The sequence below is a fragment of the Podarcis liolepis genome, assembly GCF_965112155.1.
Source record: "Podarcis liolepis genome assembly, chromosome: 17".
Classification (NCBI taxonomy): domain Eukaryota; kingdom Metazoa; phylum Chordata; class Lepidosauria; order Squamata; family Lacertidae; genus Podarcis; species Podarcis liolepis.
The window spans coordinates 38,935,414-38,958,285 of record NC_139571.1 but is presented as its reverse complement, the minus strand read 5'-3'; the positions used below and the strand labels follow the sequence as shown (position 1 = coordinate 38,958,285).

General features: G+C 44.2%; 2 long non-coding RNA genes across 2 annotated transcripts in view; both read left to right on the top strand.

Annotated features, from left to right (window-relative positions):
- Positions 1-22,872, top strand: part of LOC310696537 — a 243,674-nt gene that overhangs the window by 128,294 nt on the left and 92,508 nt on the right. The window lies entirely within an intron of this gene.
- On the top strand, positions 7,436-18,524 carry LOC310696511. Its single transcript, XR_014520593.1, has 3 exons — positions 7,436-7,504; positions 16,510-16,599; positions 17,839-18,524. It is a non-coding gene; the product is annotated as an uncharacterized lncRNA (long non-coding RNA).

The following is a 22,872-nucleotide window of genomic DNA, read 5'->3' as shown; positions in this document are numbered from 1 at the left end:
CAGAGACCTACCATCACAGCATCTCTGCATGCATTGCCACTCAACCCTCCATGTTATTGCTCTGGTAGATTTTCTTTCTTATTTCTGCGCTGCCTTCTACAAAGACTAGTATCAGGCTACACAGATATCTTCTTGACAAAGGGGGTTGGGGGACAAGATATACCTTTCTTGATCTTTCTCGTTAGAACCTTGGCAACAAGCATTTGCCAACTGCTAGAGAACTGACTCATTAATTTTTCTGCTCTTGCGCTCACCTTCCCACGTTCAGATTTTTCTCTTTTTCAAATCCAGCCACCAGCTAGCCTAATAGCGCCTGGAATGTGACACGGCTCGCTGCGTAGGCGAGAGACAGATGGTACCTTTTATCCTTGAACAAATACCATGCAAAATAAAATAGAAAATGCGAGGGGTTTTATTTTTAATGCAAAAGCATTCCTTATAGCAATTCTCTCCTGAACGCCTCCCTGTCTGCCTTGCCTTTGTTCCTCTCTCCATCTTTCTTTCGAGTGATGATGATGTCTTTGGTTATGCCGGCTGAAAGTGTGGCCCGGTATCTTATCAAATCAAGTCATGCTTCTGTTGTGAGAGATTTTGACCCAGCTGGATCTGTTTTCTCTGGGCAGGGGAGACTGGGGGGGGGGGGAGAGACACACCACAACTTCTGTGTTTACTGAGGAAGCAGCAATCTTTACCAAACAGCCGTGACCCACCGACAGAAACAAATTAACAAACACTGGCAACCCAGTGTCCATGTGCCAATGAATTTTCCATGTAAACTGGGCCATCGTCCATAAAGCTACATGAATCAGATAGCAAATCATATTAGTACCACAAGGCCTATTACATCAATCTCGTAACCCAAATTACAGAGCCGATCTGCATTATTACTCCCAACTTTCAATACAAACACAGCCGAAAGCTCATTAAGCCAAACCTTGTTTATCCAGTTCTCTTTGGACTCTGGATTCACTCTGTGCCTCTCATGCAAATATAACCCTCTGTAAATAAGTATGCCCCCATTTAGCTGAACCTCTGTTAATCCAAATATTTGAAACGAGCGCCCAGACAATTGAATGGATGAAGTTGTGCTGCATTTGATGCAATGGAAGGGTGCCATCTGATTGGAAATAATTAAACAGGCAGCATATGAAGCCACTGAAATTCCAGGGTAGTGACAAATTGAGTCCTACTCTGCTTACACAAAATGCGATCCTGCTGGTGTTGAAAGTCCTTGTAATTTATTGTCGTAAGTTGGAGAGGAGGTAGGCTGTATGCCTGAGAGCCTTCTAATTCCTAGATCCAGCAAGGGTTAAAATGGAGGACTCAGTTGTTGGAATAGCTGCATCAGCTTCTTGGTAATGGTCCCCAAACATGGGCCATAAAGGTAACAAATGCTTAATTTCTGTTAGAATCCAAGGCTGTGGCTTTGGGAGGAGTCCACTCACCTTTTATCCCGTGAGCGGCATTGTAGCCTGTCAGCCAAGCCTCAACAGTTTTCCGGCGTAGGGGTGGAGGTACGTTGCCTTCACCCCACACCACGGCCAGCCACATAATCTGTGCTGGGGACAGCCCCAGCCAATCTGCTGCCAGGGTGAGTGTGGCCATGAGCAATTTAATCGCAGCGTGGCCAGTTGGCACCCTCTTCTTGCCTCTTCGTCGGATCACCCTACTCACCCACCCTCTTTTCCTGCTTTGCTCTGATATGACCTTGCTATGGTCATTGTTGATCGCCATGTTGTCGGGGCTGGGTAGGATTTTTTTCCACTTGGCAAATTGGCACCGGCCATTGGGTTTTCGCCTACCTAGTAGCAATCATCACAACTTTTGTGAGGTTAAGCATTAGGTAAGCCTTTGCTTGGTTGGAGGGGAGGTCGTTGCCTTTGCCTGCCCCTCCTCAGAAAGGGTATCCTGTTAAAGGGATCTGGGATGTGAATGCTGTCTGAAGACTGGGCGTAGGCTAGGGCCATGTCACAGCCCCTACAGGGACCCCTCGGGCTGCCACTATCAGTGGTTTACCCTTCTGTGGACTCCCTGCAGATGGGCAAGAGTCAAGATATAGCCTGGCTTCACCACAATACCTAAGCCAGGCACCCCCAACCTGCGGCCCTCCAGATGTTTTGGCCTACAACTCCCATGATCCCTAGCTAACAGGACCAGTGGTCAGGGATGATGGGAATTGTAGTCCAAAACATCTGGAGGGTTGAAGGTTGGGGTGCCTAACCTAAGCCAAACTGCTCACACCTGTAACCAATAAAGCTGTGGCCTATTTGAACCCACAAACCAAAATACTCCTTGTCAGTGTGTTTTATTGCTCTCCTAGGAACTTTGTGGTTTCCTGGGTGTGTTTCTCCATTTTTTCTGTGGATACTCCCAACCGGCAATTGCAACTCAGTTGTCGAAGTTTCAGAATTCGAATGGTTTTCCGGAATGGATTAAATTTGACAACCGAGGTTCCACTGTATTGCTGTTTTACAGGTTTTAGGTTGTGTTTTTGTTTTAATGATATATTATTTGTTTGCCAGACAGTACACACCTTAGAGATTTTTTTGAAATATTAAGCAATATATCAACACTTTTAAATGAATAAATAAAGGGAAAGTATTTCACGCAAGGGCCCACAATATACGGTTGCCGGTGAGTGTTATGCAGTTATTTCCAATAATGTCTGCTGTCAAACCCTTAACAGCTGTGAGCTGAGGTTTTCTTTCATACGCCGTTCAGCAAGATGATGTTCCAGAGTTATAAAAATGATAGCCAAAAAAACCTCACCCGAGTTTTGCCACTGCACCTTGAACAGCAGTATGTCATGCCAAAAATTTAACAGGTGTCACTTTCCCCATCACTTTTTCTCCACATCAGGTGCATCGGAGAGCTTTGCCTGTGAAATTTCTGCATGGAAGTTACCTGTTAAAGGCACAGAGGCAGTAAGAAGTGGCAACGCGAGTTGCACACCTGATAGTCCAGCAACCAAGACCCATTTGTTGAAATGAGTGAAGGTGGATGAGAGAGTAGTAAAGGACAATGACTTATTAAAACCACACTTCAGTTTGGTTCAATGTCTGCTCATGAGGCAGCAGGACAGATGATGTGTGACAGAGGCTGAGTTCTTGAGATTCTGTGGTGTTTCAGCAAATACAAATTTTATACAGAAGGCTCGACGGTGACAGCTGAGGGGGAAATATGAGTTGTCCTCTCTGCAAGTGATGATTGGCAGCACCTTAAACTTGAGGACTAAAGTGTTGCAGATATTAATATTGCACAGTTTGAAGCAACTGGAAGCATAAGAACTGACACCTTATCTAATGAATTATTGTCAAGACCCATAAAAATATTATTCAAACTTTTACTGGCAGAACTCTTTAAAATAAAACAGAATACATCAAATGATATGTCCAAAGTATCCATACAATCTCTTGTGCTGTCCAGGTGCAGCATCTTACAAAATATGAAATAATCAAAACAGACCTAAAAGCAGAGAGAGAGAGAGAGAGAGAGAGAGAGAGAGAGAGAGAGAGAGAGAGATCTGCAGCCTGCATTCCAGCCTCCAGGAAAGCTTGTTTTAACATCTTCACTCCATTGAATTTGGGAGAAAAGACTCAAAGGCAACTCCCTTCAAAATGGAGATTTGCAACCCAATGCCTTCATCACATGATCTAAGGTTACAACCCTCACATGTTAGCTACCAGAGAAACAACAATCAGTTAGTTAGTTAGTTAGTATGTTAGTTGTTAGTTAATTAGTTGTTAGTTAGCAAGAGCTCAAAGTGCTTTCCGTGCTTCCACTATAGCTCTATGGAAAACCCCCATGTTAAACTTTCTGCAATATAACTTTAGCCATTTTTCATTTCTGTGTTAATTAAACCATTATACTTAACATAAAGTTGGAGAACATGTATTAAGGCTATAGTTTCTGAGGGGCTTGGAGTTGGTATGGCTTAGTGCCTTTAATGGATGCATGAGAGCCAGAAAGTCATATTACTCTGACATGGGACACAAAGCCTGACCCGAGTCAAATGGTGCAGTGTATTTGCTGAAGCTAAGCAGGTCTGAGTCTGATCAAAATCCAGATGGGGGCCACCTGCCTTATTTGTGTTATGGAATAATGACATTATATACATGTACTGAATCAGCAGGTGCTTAGTGAGGAAAGCTTCTCCTGGGCTGGATCTAGACACATTTTAAAAAAATAGTTTCAGGAAAACCCATTGTAAACCTCATAATGGGAAATCACATTGCCAAAAAACTGAACTCTACAGCGCCATCTGGTGTCACAGTGCTATAACGCATTTAAAACACTTTTTTTTTACTGATGTAGCTGAGTCCCTGGTGATTTTCTGCCTCTCCATTAACCAGGCATGGTGAGACCTGTGGCTGTTGAGATGTCATTGGATCTCAGCTCCTACCAGCCCCAGCCAGAATGGCCAGTGAACAGGGATGATGGAAGTTGTAGAGTCAGGTTCCTCATCCCTGTGTTAAAGACAGATACCTCCTGTCCGTATGAAACACCATGGCAATCCTCTGAAAATGTAGACTTTCTTGGTGAAGCTCTTATATTCTTTCCAGTCTGTGTTAAAGCAGGAGGCACGTTCATTAACGATACTTTCCACAAAGACTTCTGTTTAGCTTGCTCATTATAATGATATTCTGAGAACTATTATTAACAGTTATCTACAAGCCCCTGCATATAGCAATGTGGGGTTGGGGCTGGAAGCCAAGGAATAACTGCTATTTTTATTTTATGTCAGAATTAATAGAAATTATAAATCTAGGTTCCTGAATTATTCAGCTTTTCCTCGCTCTCTAATGGACTAAAGACTGTCATTTATTGTCCTGTGTGAGAAAAGACGGGTGCAGCTTAATTCAGCTCTTTTATTTCCTTTCAGTTACTTTTTTAAAAAGAATAAACCACCCATGCTCCCTTGTTCTCTCATTCTCATTCTCCCTCTCTCACCCTCACACACACACACATGATGTTTTCATATTGTCCTAAAGGGAGGCAGAGTAGTCTTAAACATTCTAAAAGTAGGTGAGTTTCAGACTGGCAGACATATTTTTTAATGCAGATAAACACTGTGCTTTGTGAGTGACAGGCAGCAATCAACAGGTGAAGCGGTCCATGTCAAAAACCTTGGCCTCTCACGGCGGCAAGAGCCACTCAAATTCAGTTTACTAGTTGAAAGCTGGACCTGCTGAATCCACTCCAGAAATAATCTGAAAATCTGAACAAACTGGATTAATTTCCTGGATGACTTCTGGAAATCAGAAGAGTCAGTTCATAAGCCTTCAGGAAGAAGAAGAAGAAGAAGAAGAAGAAGAAGAAGAAGAAGAAGAAGAAGAAGAAGAAGAAGAAGAAGAAGAAGAGTAGTAGTAGTAGTAGTGCTAGTTTGGATTTGATATCCTGCTTTATCACTCCCCTTCAGGAGTCTCAAAGCAGCTAACAATCTCCTTTCCCTTCCTCCCCCACAACAAACACTTTGTGAGGTGAGTGAGTCTGAGAAACTTCAGAGAAGTGTGACTAGCCCAAGGTCACCCAGCAGCTCCATGTGGAGGAGCAGGGAGTCGAACCCAGTTCACCAGATTACAAGTCCACTACTCTTAACCACTACACCACACTGGAATGAAGTTTGTTCCATTGTTCCTTCTGTGTCTTAAGACCACTAATACTGCAAATGGGTCATTCAGGTTTTGTAAATGGGGCACTGGCATTTTTCAAAACTTATTGAAATTTACTCACAAAGTGTAAATCCGGATTGGAGTCAATGGGAATAACAGCTGGATGTTGATGATGATGATGATGATGATGATGATTTACCACCCTGCATCTGTAGGTCTCAGGGTGTTTCACAGCATAAAAACGACATCCAGTGGACCAATGCCATAATAAACATTCAGTGCCATAATAAACATTCATTGGAAATCACCCTTAAACTCTCAGTGTGCAACCCACATCCTACTGATGCCAATGATGGCCAGGCTGCCAATTATTTTAAATGGAGCTGATTACACCTCGAGATATTCCACTTTAAATTTCCTAACCCTATTCATACACGCACCCCACTGCCACATTTATATTCTGTTCTGGAAAATTCCTCCCTACGTCGCCACCACCTAGGAAATCAAGTTTCACATCCGAGTTTCTGACACAAGAATTGCAGTCTTGAACCCAAAGGAGACAGGCAGTTGGCATTTCACACACATCTGTGTTATATATAGCCAACAGGTTTGACAAATACGTTTGACTTAGGAGGGGGATGTAAGACTAGCGGCCGGTAATGACACAATCCATTCCCCAGCCTCCAGATGAATTGTTTGCTCCAGTCTAATAGATAGCTGCCAAGAGTTCCCAGCCACGTTTTTGTGCTCTTTTAGCAATGACAGACAGACAGACAGAAAGAAAGCACTTTACTGCCCACTCCACTCACCGCCATCTTTTCATTTCTTCTAAAAGGAGAAAACTAGCTTATACCTGTTTCCCACCCACTCCTTTGGGTAACTTCTGCCAGTTTCACCTGCTAATAAGAAGCCTGGCACTTACGAAACCCTCACAATCCATCTTCTCCATGCCTTCTCCATGGCAGGCTGGCAATCAAAACACCACCCATGTGGCCATTTACAGTTCAAAGTACCAACTGGATTCATTGGCAAGCAAGGTTGCCAATGTGATAAATTTTATTTCGCCAATGTGATAACATTTATTTCACTCATATTGTTGTGCGAACCCCAGTCTCTGTGGTGGCGAGAGGCTCCAGGAATTCCAGCGCTGACCCAGGGTTCCGTTTCCTTGCAAAGAAGGTCAATGGAGACTAGTGTGTTCAGGATGTATGGCTTTGTTCACACATGTATGCAACTTGAGCATAGGATGGAGGCGCTTGCAGCGCCACACTCCAGCAAACCTTGCTTCCCAATTTGGTTTCCAAGGAAGAAGCTTTGGCTCCAGCACAGAGCAACACATATCTCTGTCTCCGGCTTCCAGCATCAGTCACAACTCACCACACAGCCTCTCTTGGCCTGCTGTTGAATGAGAGCTACATACTCTCCAACATTTCTCTGATGAAAATAGGGATGTCCTATTCCATCATCATCATCATCATCATTTTTTATTTTTATTTATTATTATTATTATTATTATTATTATTATTATTATTATTATTATTATTATTCCCCGCCAATCTGACTGGGTTGCCCCAGACACTCTGGTTGGCTTTCAAGACACATAAAAACATAATAAAACAATAAACTTTAAAAACTTCCCTATTATAGGGCTCACTTCATATGTCTTCTAAAGATTGTACAGTCATACCTTGGAAGTCGAACGGAATCTGTTCCGGAAGTCCGTTCGACTTCCAAAACGTTTGAAAACCAAATTGCAGTTTCTGTTTGGCTGCAGGAAGCTCCCTGTCAGATGTTCGGGTTCCAAAAGAACGTTCACAAACCAGAACAATTACTTCCTGGTTTGCCGCGTTTGGAACCAAAACGTCCAAGTTCCAGGGCATTCAACAGACAAGGTACGACTGTATAGTTACTTCTCTCCTTGGCTCAGGGGTCACATAACTCCATACCCTCCAACATTTCTCCAGTGAAAATAGGGAGGTCCTAAGGAAAAGTGTGACATTCCAGGATCAAATGAGAAACCAGAACAGCTTCTGTAAATCTGGGACTGTCCCTTGGAGGGTCTGGAGCTAATATATACTAAAGTTGAATCCTGATAAGCAAAAGGCACTGGGGGTGGGTGGTTCCCGAGACCAGAAACTGGGAAATTCACCTGTTGTACATGGGGTTGACATCAGTCTGAAAGCATAGGTGTGTGATCTAGGGTGCTCCCGGAAGCGCAAGTTACCTAAGTGGCAAGGAACATCTATTGCTAGCTTTGGCAGGAAGCCAGCTTACATCCACTCCTGGAGAGAGAAAGCCTAGATACTGTGACCTGTGCATTGGTAACCTCACAATTAGATTGCTATAACTTGCTGTTTGTTGGAATACCCTTAAGTTTGGTCCGGAAGCTGCAGCTAGCGCAGAAAGCTAGATTGCTCAATGGGGCACATATAACACCTGCTGAAAATTCAGTCTTCCGCACACGGCTATTAAAAGTTCAGGAGCCCTGTCTTCTTTTGCATCTGGCCACCCTAGGTACAAAATCAGCCAGTGCCAAATTGGGTAGCCTTATCTGGTGCTTAGAGGCCTAGGTGTTATGTCCCCCTAAATGCAATCTCTGTGGGTGGCTGCAGCTTTCGCTTTTGAAAATGTTATCTGCTCATCTTAACCAGGCTGAATCATGTTGTACAATTTTGTATTGCAATGCAAACATTTTTTAAAGGGCAGAATGAAAATGGAGCAGGCGCGAGCGATGCTCAGCGGTCGACTCCGCAGCATTGTATTAGGTCAAGGCTATCTGGCTAAAGCGATGGATTTGCTCAGTCAAGTGCAGGAGTTAGCATTGCTTTGTTACCGGGCGGAAGGGCTGCTTCTTTATCTTCCTCTATTTTTAGTCAAATAACCTGGAAGGAAACGCAGCTTTTGGGTTTAGACGCTCACATCCCTGCCAGCGCTTTCATGGGAGTGGAACGCTTTGGCAACGATGCCGAATGCAGAATTAACGTTTTGCTAGTGCTGAGGCGAAGTCCTGAAAACCGTGCACATTCACACATAATTTAGCGCCATTATCGTGCCATTTAGGGTGAGCTCACAGATCTTTAGGGCTGCCAATGGCACTCCAGAGTTCCCTCTCTTTTTTCCCGCACAGTTAAAACCAACAAAGCAGGAAAGGGAGTAAGATGCAGCAATGGGGCAGCAAAGACAGAGGGACTCTTGCATCCTTATCAGAGGGAGCAGATAAGGCTGGGGACCTGCCAGACCAAGGCTCAGAGGTTATTTTTGACTTTAAAGTCATTTATGAAACAGTGACTGCAGGGGCATAAGAGCCCACTGCTGTTGCTAAGTGTTCAGGGGGCGGATATACCGTATTTTTCGCTCTATAACACGCACCCGACCATAACACGCACATAGTTTTTAGAGGAGGAAAACAAGAAAAAAAACATTCTAAATGAAACATTGGATGTATGATTTTTGTGGTTCATGCTGTGGCCACAGACATGTGATCTGACGGTGAGTTCGGGGTAGCCCAATGCAAAAATCCTGAGGATCCATGTGGATCCATGCTTTGTAACCACGTTTTTGCACCACTGCGGCCCCAGGCAACAGTGGGTGCGTGGTTTTTTTGGTGCAAGCTGTAGCCATGGACATGCTATGTGATCTGATGGTGAATTTGGGGTGACCCAGTGCAAAAATCCTGAGGATCCATGTGGATCCATGCTTTGTAACCACGTTTTAAGTGGGGAGGGAAGGAAAAGCACTCAAGGGACAAGGAACACGCGTGGGGTGGGTGGAGAAGGATGCTGTTAATAATGCAGAAGAGGGGTATAAGAGGAGAAGGCTCCTCTCCTCTCCCGCTTTGCTCCTTTAAAGCAAGCAGGCTCTCTGCCCCTCTCTCCCCACTCAGCGGCTCTTCTCCCGCTTTGCTGTTTCAAAGTGAGCCACGGAGGAGGGAAGGAAGGGGAACCATGGATCCTCTGCTCACAACTGCAGCAGATCCCCCCGCCATCCGTAGGCATTCGCTCCATAAGACGCACAGACATTTTCCCTTACTTTCTAGGAAGAAAAAAGTGAGTGTTATGGTGCAAAAAATACGGTATGTTTACCGGGGGGGGGAATGCAAGGTGGTAGCCAAGGTAGGGAGGCAGCTCTGTCAGCACCATGCAGATGTATGGCTCACAGCATGGCCAGGAATTGTGGGAATTGTCATCCAACCCATGTGGAGGGCCACAGGTTCCAAATCTCTTCTCTAACACGACCTAAGGGAGCCATGTCCAGTAATTTCAGCAGGTATAACTTTATTGGATACAACCCATCAGAGAGGTCTCAGCATTAGATTATTGAAGGGGGGGTCATGGTTCAAGTAGTGGCGTAGCATCAGTCGCTGCCACATGTTACATGAGCACACTGGGCAGGGGGTGCCTGACCAGCCCTTGCCACTGACACCACCAGAATGACCCCACTCCCACTAGGGCAGGCATGCCCAACAGGTCAACCCTCCCCCCAAAAAGCTCAACAACTGTGGTCTGTTGTTGTTGTTTAGTCGTGTGCGACTCTTCATGACCCCATGGACCAGAGCACACCAGGCACTCCTGTCTTCCACTGCCTGCCGCAGTTTGGTCAGACTGATGCTGGTAGCTTCGAGAACACTATCCAACCATCTCGTCCTCTGTTGTCCCCTTCTCCTTGTGCCCTCCATCTTTCCCAACATCAGGGTCTTTTCCAGGGAGTCTTCTCTTCTCCTGAAGTGGCCAAAGTACTGGAGTCTCAGCTTCAGGATCTGTCCTTCCAGTGAGCACTCAGGGCTGATTTCCTTCAGAATGGATAGGACTGATCTTCTTGCAGTCCATGGGACTCTCAAGAGTCTCCTCCAGCACCATAATTCAAAAGCATCAATTCTTTGGTGATCAGCCTTCTTTATGGTCCAGCTCTCACTTCCATACATCACTACTGGGAGAACCATAGCTTTAACTATACGGACCTTTGTTAGCAAGGTGATGTCTCTGCTTTTTAAGATGCTGTCTAGGTTTGTCATTGCAACTGTGGTCTACCCTCCCCTAAAGAAAGCTCAACAACTTTGGTCAACCCTCCTCTAAGAAACGCTCAACAACTTTTTTGGACTACCCTCCCCTAAAAGAAGCTCAACAAGTTTGATCAATCCTGCCCTTAGAAAAGCTCAACAGCTCCTGGCAATGACAATGGGGAGATCACAGCCGGTCTTTTTATACTGTGAGTAGATTGCAGTCTCTTGGGAGTCGGACATGCCTGCACTAGGGCAAAGTGGGGCCACACTGAGCCACCTGCCCAACTGTGCAGGCGGCAGCCTGGCCAGCCATCTGTGGGATGTAAAACTGCAGTCAAGTACAACAGCCCTACAGTGGACATGTTAGGGGATGTTTTGTACCACTCAGGAGAAGACTTCCTGTTTCCTCCTGAGCTGGGACAGACTTGAAGAGGGTGTGGTCTGTTGTGCTAACATGGAGGAGCACACGGCCTCCATGTTCTGATCAGTGTGTCTTCTCCATTTTGTATGTTGCTGTGTGTTTGGAGAAGTGACTGCTTAGTCGCAGTCACTTGGGACTAACTTCTTTATGGCATAGTTCTAGTTGTTATGTAACCTAAGCCTGCCTCCAGGGATAGCTCTGTGAACCTGAATGAATCGGTGACTAAACTACTTTTATATTAACATTAATCAGATTCTTGTGTTTATTCTTTTTCAGAGGGATTAGAAGGGATTTTACCAGGAAGGAACCTTTAATAGTAAGGCTCAGATGAGTCAGCAACAAGCTGATCGCTGCGTAATTTAAAAAGGGGGATGTTTGGAACTCTGCTAGAATATGGAACTTGCTAGCGCAAGTTAGGAAGGATGTCATTAAATAATATATCCTCTCCTGCCTCCCTAATCATCCCCACATCATTGCGGCCCTTGGTGGGCACAGAGGAGCACTGGGCCAGGCCACACTGGGAGCGCCTGTGGGGGGCACCTAGTTCCCGTCCCCTTGAAAATTTGTGCCTGGGACACAATTTTTTAAATTTACTGCATGCTGTACACTAAAAGAGAATTATATGGAAATGATGTATCAGTGGTATTTGACCCCTACTAAATTAGCAAAAATGTATGGGACAAGCACAAATATCTGCTGGAAATGTAAAGAAAAAGAAGGTACCTTTTATCATATGTGGTGGACTTGTAAGGTAATAAAATCTTTCTAGGAGATGATATATAATGAAATGAAAAATATGCTTAAAATAGTTTTTGTCAAGAAACCAGAAGCCTTTTTATTAGAAATTACAGGTACCGACATACCAAAGGAGCAGAAAAGACTTTTTATGTATGGAACAACAGACACCTGGATGCTATTAGATGATGGACTATGCAGAGATGGCAAAATTGACTGGAAACCTCAGAACCAAGCGGACAAGAACTTTATAAAAGAATGGGAGAAAAATTATAAGTTATTTAGGAGACCGCTGTAAGCAGATGGAAACAAAGGCAGGATCTTGATTTCACTTGTAGTGTAAAAATTACAATGGATAATATGGTCTGATATAAAAAAAAACTGGAGTATGGATGAATATACAGTACTAGATGTTCAAAATGAGACCCCATGGAGGCGATGAGGGGAAGTCTTGAGATTCGGAGAATCGCTTTATATAGATATACGGTACTTTTTATTCTTTGTTTATTTGTATTTTGTATTTGTAAAAACCAATAAAAATGAGAGAGAGAGATTTTTTAAAAAATGTGACTGGGGCCATGACCACCCTGCACCCCCATGCTATGCCCCTGGTTTCAATGCCTGAATTTCGTAGCCAGCAAGGTGGGGGCTCTATTTGCTCAAAACCTCTGAAGGGTACCTGATCCTACAATGAATGGAAGCGAGACGATTAAAACCTTCAGAGGAAAGATCCAGCTGGAAATCACCTCTATAGACCAATGGTACCTTAAAATTCCAGATGTTGGTTTTTTTAGAAGGGGAAACTTTAACGAACTGAGCTGAATTTAGTCAGCTGTAACAGCACAGCCCTTGCTTCCTCCTCTGTTTGCCTGCCTTTCCCCTGTTATGCAAAAGTTCTATTTATGTGCAGCTTTCAAGGTCGATTTAAAGTCAGGCTTAGGAAGATATCACGCAATGCTGCCTTCCCCAAAAATCTTCTTTCTGCCTGGAAGCCTCCAGACAAAATGTCTGAAAAGAGGCTCGGCTGGCAGACTCGGCTAGCCTCGAGTCCTGGTCGAAAGCCGGAGCGCAAAGCTACAAAGATTAGTTCCTAGGAGAACTCTCCGGGATGATTCAGCTCGCCTAGAGAGACAAAAGGATTAAGCCATTCGAGGTAACACATCGCTAAGGTAGATTGTAAAAACGGTCAGGAGTTTAATTCCTGTAGGCTGGCGGAGGACGCCAAGATAGGATTCCAACTGACAAAATAATAGCATGCAGGATCCCAGGGGCAGATCTGAAGGAGAATGAAAAGAATGCCGTCCATTCATTCTGTAGTGTGGGTATCAAGTAGCTTGGGCAGTGGTATTTTCCCACATATTCAGCTCATATTCACTGAGAGCCAGTGTGGTGTAGTGGTTAAGAGCGGTAGACTCGTAATCTGGTGAACCGGGTTCGATTCCCTGCTCCTCCACCTGCAGCTGCTGGGTGACCTTGGGCCAGTCACACTTCTTTGAAGTCTCTCAGCCCCACTCACCTCACAGAGTGTTTGTTGTGGGGGAGGAAGGGAAAGGAGAATGTTAGCTGCTTTGAGACTCCTTCGGGTAGTGATAAAGCGGGGTATCAAATCCAAACTCTTCTCTCTTCTTAACACACACCACACACACCAAGGGTAGCCTCTGCGATACCTTCCAGTTTGCTAAGAGTGTTGAGAGTTGCTGGGAGATCTTCATTCCCCCCACAGAACTACAATTCTCGAGAGCGGCTGGGCAGCCTTCTTTCCCAGGACCACTGGAAATTGTAGCTCTAGCAGGGAAATGAGGGCCTCCTAACAACTTTCGGCACCCTTAGCAAACTACAGTTCCCAGAATCCTTTGGGGAAGCCACGACTGTTTAAAGTGGCATCATAGTGCTTTTTTTTTCTCTTTATATTTCCAGCAGGTATTTGCAGTCTATGGAACAAGTACAAATACCTGATGGAAATGTAAAGAAAAAGAAGGTACCTTTTATCATATGTGGTGGCCTTGTAAAATTATAAAAGCTTTCTGGGAGATTATATATAATGAATTGGGGGGGAAATGTTTAAAATAACCTTTGTTTAAAAAAAACAAACAGAAGCATTTTTATTAGGAATTATAGGTACCGACATCCCAAAGGAGCAGAATAGACTTTTTATGTACGGGACAACAGTCACTCAGATGTTACTAGCCCAGAGATGGAAAGAAGAAAAAGTCCCTACCAGAGAGGAAGGGCAAACTAAGCTGACAGACTACGCTGAAATAGCAAAGCTGACTGGAAAACTCAGGAACCAAGAGGACAAAAACTTTTTAAAAGATTGGGAAAAATTTGTAACTTATCTAGGAGACTACTGGAAGCAGATGGAAATACTAGCAGGATTTGAAACCCATTTGTAATGTACCGGTAACAAATACTGTGTACAATATGGATGGATATAAAATATAGAATATGGAATAATATGCAGTTGTAAATATTGACAATAGGACCCATGGAGGGGGTGGGAGGAAGTCTTGAGATTCAGAGTAATTTCTGTATAAAGGTAAAGGGGACCCCTGACCATTAGGTCCAGTCGTGACCGACTCTGGGGTTGTGGCGCTCATCTCGCTTTAGTGGCCGAGGGAGCCGGCGTACAGCTTCCGGGTCATGTGGCCAGCATGACTAAGCCGCTTCTGGCGAACCAGAGCAGTGCACGGAAATGCCATTTACCTTCCCGCCGGAGCACTACCTATTTATCTACTTGCACTTTGATGTGATTTCGAACTGCTAGGTTGGCAGGAGCAGGGACCGAGCAACGGGCACTCACCCTGTTGCGGGGATTCGAACCGCCGACCTTCTGATTGGCAAGTCCTGGGCTCTGTGGTTTAACCCACAGCACCACCCGCGTCCCACTAATCTCTGTATAGGGATATGTATTTGGAATGTTATAAATTCATATTTGTAAAACCAAATAAATATGATTTTTTTTAAAGAAGATGTGCCTGCCTTCTGGGGTAACACTACCAGCCCCACTCCAAGACAAGCCCTGTTCTGTGTTCCTGGGCACTCGCTACCCCCCAGAACTGCCATTGCAGGGCAAAACTGCACACCTTCCCATGCTTCCTTTTCAGCCACACACCCAGGAAAGGAAGAGATCTCAACAGGAAGTTTGATAATAAAGGCTGTGGCGGTTTTAGGCAGCAATTTAAAGTGCATTACTGTGACAAGGGAGATTAAGTCATTATCCTGTTACTCTTTAAATATCTGTTTGTAAGGCTATTGTTTTATGGCTGGAAATAGATGTTTTATTTGTCACCCCTCTGTCCCAAATGGGTGCTTAACGCCTTTCCGGTTTCAACTGATCAAGACGGCAAACGTGAAAACTGCAAAATGCTCTTGTTGCTGTTGAACATATGAAAGGATGACACAGCTGACAAAGGACAGCTGAGCCGCCGGGAGCAAGGAGAGGGATTTCTGTGTCATGGCTAGCAGGCTAGAGACAAGGCTGCCTCCCATTTCAAACAGAAGGGGGACTGTCACCAGAAAGGCAGGCTGATGCAAAGCCAAGCCAGCGCTGAGCAGGTGGACTTCTGCATGCTGACAAGCAAGGCAAGAGATCTGGTAGCAGCTTAGTCTTCCTGGTTCAAGAGGCAAGACTTGGATTGAGAAATTAGCCCGAACACTGGGCTTTATAAAATAGAGCTCATTGCCTATGACTGGCAGAATCCAACACCAGGGAGAAGAGTTGGTGAAAGAAGACTGGAAGAAATTCAAAGACTATTTACAGAAATATTGTAAAATTAAGGAATGTTAGAAGGATGTTGGATAGAAAATAAGTGGTTTCCTGCTGTAATGCTTTAAGAGATATGGGGGGGGGGAGGTTTACAAATGGGTAAAAGCTTGATGGTAAGGATTTGCTGAACTAACAAATTGAACTGGAATACAAAAAAGGGAGGTACGAGGAGGTCTGGGGAAATAAGCGTAAGGAAGATATGTTATGAAAATTAATGTGTTTTTAACTGTTTTTATTTTGTATGGTTTTTTTATTATTATTTTTCACTTTTCCTGTTATATTTTAAAAACTTTAATAAAATATCTTTTATAAAATAAACCTCATTGCCTTACCCACTCTGTGTAAATCGTTAATGTTGCCAGTGGAAGTTCTCTCCCAGATCCGGCCTCTTGTGTAGAAAACAAAATCTCATCACGAAAAAATAAGATTTAAAGCTTTACTTGCACAAACTTGGTTTAAAGGTAAAGGGATCCCTGACCATTAGGTCCAGTCGTGGCCAACTCTGGGGTTGCGGCGCTCATCTCGCTTTATTGGCCGAGGGAGCCGGCATACAGCTTCCGGGTCATGTGGCCAGCATGACTAAGCCGCTTCTGGTGAACCAGAGTAGCGCACGGAAACGCCGTTTACCTTCCCGCTGGAGCGGTACCTATTTCTCTACTTGCACTTTGACGTGCTTTCGAACTGCTAGGTTGGCAGGAGCAGGGATCAAGCAATGGGAGCTCACTCTGTCACGGGGATTCGAACCGCTGACCTTCTGATCAGCAAGTCCTAGGCTCTGTGGTTTAACCCACAGCACCACCCGCATCCCTAAACTTGGTTTAAACATTACAAAAACAATAAACTATGCCTTGTCTCAGCTACACCTTTCTATTCTTACATCTACTGATCCCAGTAAAAGGCTCAAGAACGTATCTTTGCCCAAAACCAATTTTTTCAGCTTAAAAATCAAAAGAACTCTGTCTCCCTCTTCTTCCAGCTTGCTACATCTTGGTGAACGCCCAGGGAGATCTCTGCGTGCTTGCAAAACAAACTTGTGGCTCAGAGTAGTGTGGGCTACTTCATTAACGTAAGTAAACTCTCTGAAAGCCTGTGATTCAATCGCAAAAACTTAGCTTACCCCACCTTTGCAATGGAAAAATACTAGCCTTTGTACATTTGTTCAAATACCCCATATCACTCAACTGTCCCGATTTGAGCGGCACATCACTGATTCACAGAAGCTGCCTTCTTCTGTTTGAATTCTGGAATGTTCCACTTCCACCTCCTCACCTTCGCTGCCTCTTCCTGGGTGGCCGGGACAGCCTCCGCCTTGGACACCCCCGCACAGCCGGAAGTGGGCGCAGCACATCTGGAAGTAGACACATCGCTTCTGCCAGCGAAGAGGAATAGGCCTTGAGAAGGCTATGAGAAGACCTACTGATGAAGCCAACCACCACCGAGGCAGCAGAGGACAGACAGCGGAGGTTGTCAGGAGCTCGTCCTACACTCGAGTAGGACCCTGGCAGAGACACATACCCGACTGGCATGTTCCCTCCCTCCTGGTCAATCGTTCGGGAGTTTCAAAAGCTTTCTTCTGCCTAAACATCACAGCGACCAATGCCAACAGACACCGGCACACTTAGGGATCCACAGAGTCTTCTCAGCTCGCATGACAGACCTCAGCAACTCAGCATTTTGGCTAATCTACTTTATTTACATATCAACACACACGGAGCACTGCAACATGGCTCCCTCTCTCTCTAGCATCAGACAGCAAAGAGCACAGCTTTGAGTGGGTGGGAGAAAGAGCAAGGAATTTGGGCGGGTGGGGGGTCTAGAAAGAGCCTGTGCTCCCTGATTGGCTGGGATGGCCTATGTGACTAATCCAGGAAGGGGAAGGATGCAATTCTGGAGGAGTTGCGCTGGTGCAGGTGTTGCAGCCAAGAAGAGAAAGAACAGAGGAACGGGTGAAAAAGTGATTTAGTTTCACAATAAAGAATTTTGACAATATTCAAATTGTCAAATTCAATATTCAAATATTGAGATTCTATATTTGGCCCAAAAAGCAAAACTAGAAAATATTCGGTGTAGTCCTAAAACTTCCTATTGCCTAGCAGAATACCGAGGGGTTGGTATTCATAAGAGGTACCACTTTCTAGCCAAGCATTGCAATGCGTATTAATTTTTTCCATGGTAATTCAAGTTAATTCAGTGTGTTTCTTTCTCCCTCTAGTGGCTAAGTTGTGCAAAAGTACTCAGTAGCCCCACAACCCTTGAGGCTACCTAGGCTTTTAACTTGGAACAATGTTCTTTGATGCCATTTCAGTTCTCTCTTCACCAAGCAGTGGGACACTCAAGACAGGAGTCTTTTCCTTCAGGGAAGAAAGCAGGAATTGCCTACGAACAGGGAAGGGAGGAATTTACAAGTAAATACAATCAGCAGGGATGGTGCGATTAATAATAATTGATCTTAACAAACAAAAAATTGCAGGGTGTGTGAAGAAATATTTATTTTGCCTTTCCTGAGTTTCCTACTAATCCATTTCATTGAGTGACCACAACTTCTGGTGCTATTAATGGGAGGAGGAGGGGAAAAAACTCTCTTTGTCCACCGTGAATCCAATTGAAAGGCCAGTTGAATGATTTTCCTGAGAGTTTGTGAGGGAGGTTTATCCACACTTGCCTGAAGACTGAAGAATGCATTCAGCTTCTCTGTTGTGAATACAGAGAAAGTTTTTTTAAAGAAGTAAAAAGTGAGAAAGAGTTCAGGAAAAAGCAGGCAGCACAAGCACTCTCAATGCGTCATCCAAGCTATCAAGTAAGCATCACCAAATCTGAATCAAGGTAAAGTGATGTAGCCTGGAGTTGGGATGCCAGTAAATTGAAAACCTTGTAGCAGGGAATTCCACAGGTTACTTTCAACAAGGCTTCTAAAATCTTTATCCCTCTTGATATATGTCTTGGAAATGGATGGTAAGTATGTGCTGTTGTTTTAAACTTTTATATTTATAATGGGTTTTTTTTTAAAAAAAGAAGTTTTTCTATATGAAACTTTTTTGGAGGGTTGTGGGGGTTTTTTACAATTTTTTATTGGTTTTTACCATTTACATTTATATTTACATTTGTATCATAATCAGACTGTAAAGGATTCACTGAATCCTTGCGCTTCCCTCTGCCCCTCTACCAGTTCCGTCAGAATTCTTTTTTTTTTTCAACTGCATCTTATAAAATTCTCCATTTTCTTAAAAATCCCTGTTTTCCCATGGTTCTTGTTACATTACAAGTGTTATTACTGTCCATTTTTAGTTGCTTACAGTGTTCTCCAAGATAAATTATATTTTTTTCCCATTCCTTAGTAAAATTTCTATCTTCTTGATTCCTGATCTTCTTGGCTTATGAAACTTTTTGAGCTGCTACCAAGAGAAAAGTATTCTTATATGCAACAGCTGCTGCCAGAATACTTATAGCAAAAAATTGGAAGGGGGAGAAAATCCCATCTGTTTGAGAGAGGCAAGTCAAATTTTGCGAATATATAGTTTCGGCTGGACTTACGGTGGCGATAAGAGGACAAACAGATCAAAAATGAATTGAAGAATGGGATTGTGTAAGGGAGTATATGAAAAAACATTGTTCTGGGACAAATATATCGATATGCAATGAATAAAGTTTACAGGGTAGAAATATTGAGGAAATGGGTGGAATTGGAGTAAAAACAATGTAATATTAATAACATAACGAATAAAAGAAGATTAAGGGAAAGAGGTCAAACATGGGTGGAGGGAAGTCTATGTTTTTATCTATTTTTTGGTGTGTTCTTTCTATTACATTTTATTTTTTTCTTTTGTGTAAGTTGTTTTTCTTTTTTTGCTTGTGATACTGCTTGATTTTTGTTACTGCAATTCAATAAAGTATTTGTCAGGGAACTGCCATCAGCTCAGAGGCGAGAGGTGGAACGGCAACTGGGTTACAGGGAGCCTCCAAAGATTGTGAGAAGCAGCACTTCCTCTGCGGAGGAAGAAGAAGAGGAGTTTGGATTTGATGCCCCACTTTATCACTACCCGAAGGAGTCTCAAAGCGGCTCACATTCTCCTTTCCCTTCCTCCCCCACAACAAACACTCTGTGAGGTGAGTGGGGCTGAGAGACTTCAGATAAGTGTGACTGGCCCAAGGTCATCCAGCAGCTGCATGTGGTGGAGCGGGGAAGCGAACCCGCTTCCCCAGATTACGTGACTACCGCTCTTAACCACTACACCACACTGGCGAGGGAAGCCCCGCCTCTAGTGGGAAAGAGCTGCAGGGCTTGGAGGATGCAAGAGAGGGCCAAGACACCGTGCATGAGCAAAGCGGGGCGGAGGCAGGTCTCCCTTTACCCACGCCCTCTCTGCGCAGTAGGTTTACGTGCAGAGAGGGGAGGCGTCGGATGGGGGTCAAGAGACTACTCTGCTGGGGAAAGCTTAAAGACCGCCCACTTTCAAAACCTGCTAGTGACTGAGCAAGACATGGAATTGAGACGTTCTGCACTGTAAATGTTTTTGCACCAATAATAAAGCCTTTGAAAAGACCAGCGGGGATCTTGCCTGTTCGCTCTCGAGCAACCACGCCGGTAGGCATAACAGTATTCATAAAAAAAGAAACTTTTTGAACTGTTTTTAGATATGTAACTGTTTTGCATGTTGTTGTTGTTTAGTCGTTTAGTCGTGTCTGACCCTTCGTGACCCCCTGGACCAGAGCACGCCAGGCCCTCCTGTCTTCCACTGCCTCCTGCAGTTTGGTCAAACTCATGCTGGTAGCTTCGAGAACATCTTGTCCTCTGTCGTCCCCTTCTCCTTGTGCCCTCCATCTTTCCCAACATCAGGGTCTTTTCCAGGGAGTCTTCTCTTCTCATGAGGTGGCCAAAGTACTGGAGTCTCAGCTTCAGGATCTGTCCTTCCAGTGAGCACTCAGGGCTGATTTCCTTCAGAATGGAAAGGTTTGATCTTCTTGCAGTCCATGGGACTCTCAAGAGTCTCCTCCAGCACCAGAATTCAAAAGCATCAATTCTTTGGCGATCAGCCTTCTTTATGGTCCAGCTCTCACTTCCATACATCACTACTGGGAAAACCATAGCTTTTACTATACGGACCTTTGTTGGCAAGGTGATGTCTGTTTTGCATATACCATTGTAAATTGCACTGGGGTGCCCCATCAGCACCCCCTGGTGTGAACACAAATAGAAAGAAATCTGACACTGTGCTGATGGGGGCAGTGAAAGGAGAAAGAGCTGTGAAACGCACCAGGACAGAAAATATGAACACCTCCTTTGTGTGTGACTACAGATCAGGGGTGGTGCAATTTGTATTTGGCCTTGTCCTCCCAAGCAGGAATCTGCCTGGCATACTTTACCCTATGTTCTCATTTTCTTTTTATTTGAACTTTGGGACAGGCAACATGCGTGGTGCAGGGGAAAGCGGGTTGCAACCGTTGAAGGGTTTACTTCTTTCTGAGACTACAATTAGACCTGCAAATCTAGCCCAGTCTACTCAGGAAAAGTGTCAGGAAAGAAGAGCTACCGCCAAGTTCTAATGGAGTGGAGTTCATCGTTACCGCTGCTGTTTTATATATAAAAGCACAATGGAGTGTGATGGTTGTCATAGCAAATTTCCATCATGCCAGGCACTTGCAAATCCTTGAGAAAATGGGTTGGAGGGAAAACTAAATAGTCTGAAAGGACGGGGGGGGGGGGGAGAAGCCATTTAAATAGCTTTCTCGAGTGGCATACATACCTCAGGTTTGGGTGGAACAAATTCATCACAGCAGCTTAAATAGCTACCTAGACCATCAATTGCCATCTCCAAACAAGAAAAGGCCCTCATTGTTATCCATCCATGAGATTTCCATCTCTGCAGAGCTGCTGCAAAAAAGAAACACACCAGAAAAAAACCAATATGCCTTCATTGCATAGCCTATATCAAAATAATAACATTGGTAAACATTAGACACTTTCAGAAAACAGAAGGATAGCAAAGTGCTGGAATTTATTTGACCTGGGACAGAGAGACTAAATAAAGTGGTCATTATCTCTCAAGAGAATATACAAGCGGGAGTTTAAGAGCCCACACGGGAGGGGTGTGGAAACTGTGGTCTTCTAGATGTTGTTCAGCTCTGACTCCCATCAACTCCCTCCGACTCCTAGGCACCATTGCTCCTAGTCAGGTTATGTATATAAAATAAATTTTGATGATATGCAAAGTAGCAGAGTAGCTTACAGCTAGGAAGCTAAATAACTCCTCTAGGTGATTGATAGCTTCTTTGTAAATACTATACATTGTCCAGACTCTTTATATTCAAAAGAACTTTACAGTGGTACCTTGGGTTAAGAACTTAATTCGTTCTGAAGGTCCGTTCTTAACCTGAAATCGTTCTTAACCTGAGGTACCACTTTAGCTAATGGGGCCTCCTGCTGCCGCCACACGATTTCTCTTCTCATCCTGAAGCAAAGTTCTTAACCCGAGGTACTATTTCTGGGTTAGCGGAGTCTGTAACCTGAAGCGTCTGTAACCTGAAGTGTATGTAACCCGAGGTACCACTGTATAGAAAAAGTGCAGAGTGGTGCTGAGGGAAAAATGAGAATCGTAGCTGCCCCACCATTTAAAGAACAACAACAAATCAAGTTTCCAGGCTTCAGCGTGAAGGTATTTTTGAGAGAGTGTGTGCGCACCTTGTCTGGTGAGCTCTCAGAAGCCAAAGGCTGCAGATGTTGGATGGTGGCTAAGGGAGTTTTGTCCGATCCACTTCCTGATCAGCAGAGGCAGAATATGCAAACCAAGAGCCTCATTTGTTTAACTTGAATAACTTATACACACCGCTGAATTCTGCTTTCCCCGGGGCTGAATCTGGGTTACTTTGGCAGATAATGTTGGGTTTTATTTTATCGAGGGGCAGAGTGTCACAAGCCCGATGGAGACTCCTTGGCAGGGCTGGTCCAAACAGTCAGGGTTGGGGGAGGAACGGGAAGAAAGTATGGCACCTGTTGCCAAGGAGGGGCCAAGCAATCGACAGTGTTGATCATTGGGGAGAGGCCGAGTGCTTAGAAGAGGAATGAATTACTTCCACTGATCCCTGTGTGAGTGCAATCGATTATCAGGAGTCCTCACATAAACTGACTATATTACAGTCACCAGAAGAATACAAATATTTTCTTTAACCATAAAAATATTCACATTTTATCGCTTACAAATAATACTATATTAAACTACACTGTCTTCTACTTCTAACCCTGCAGCCTAAATCCACTTCCAAAGCTATTCTAAGATTTAAATATTAACATATTTTTTTTCAAATATCCCTTAAACTTCTTCCAATCTTCTTCCACCGCATCTTC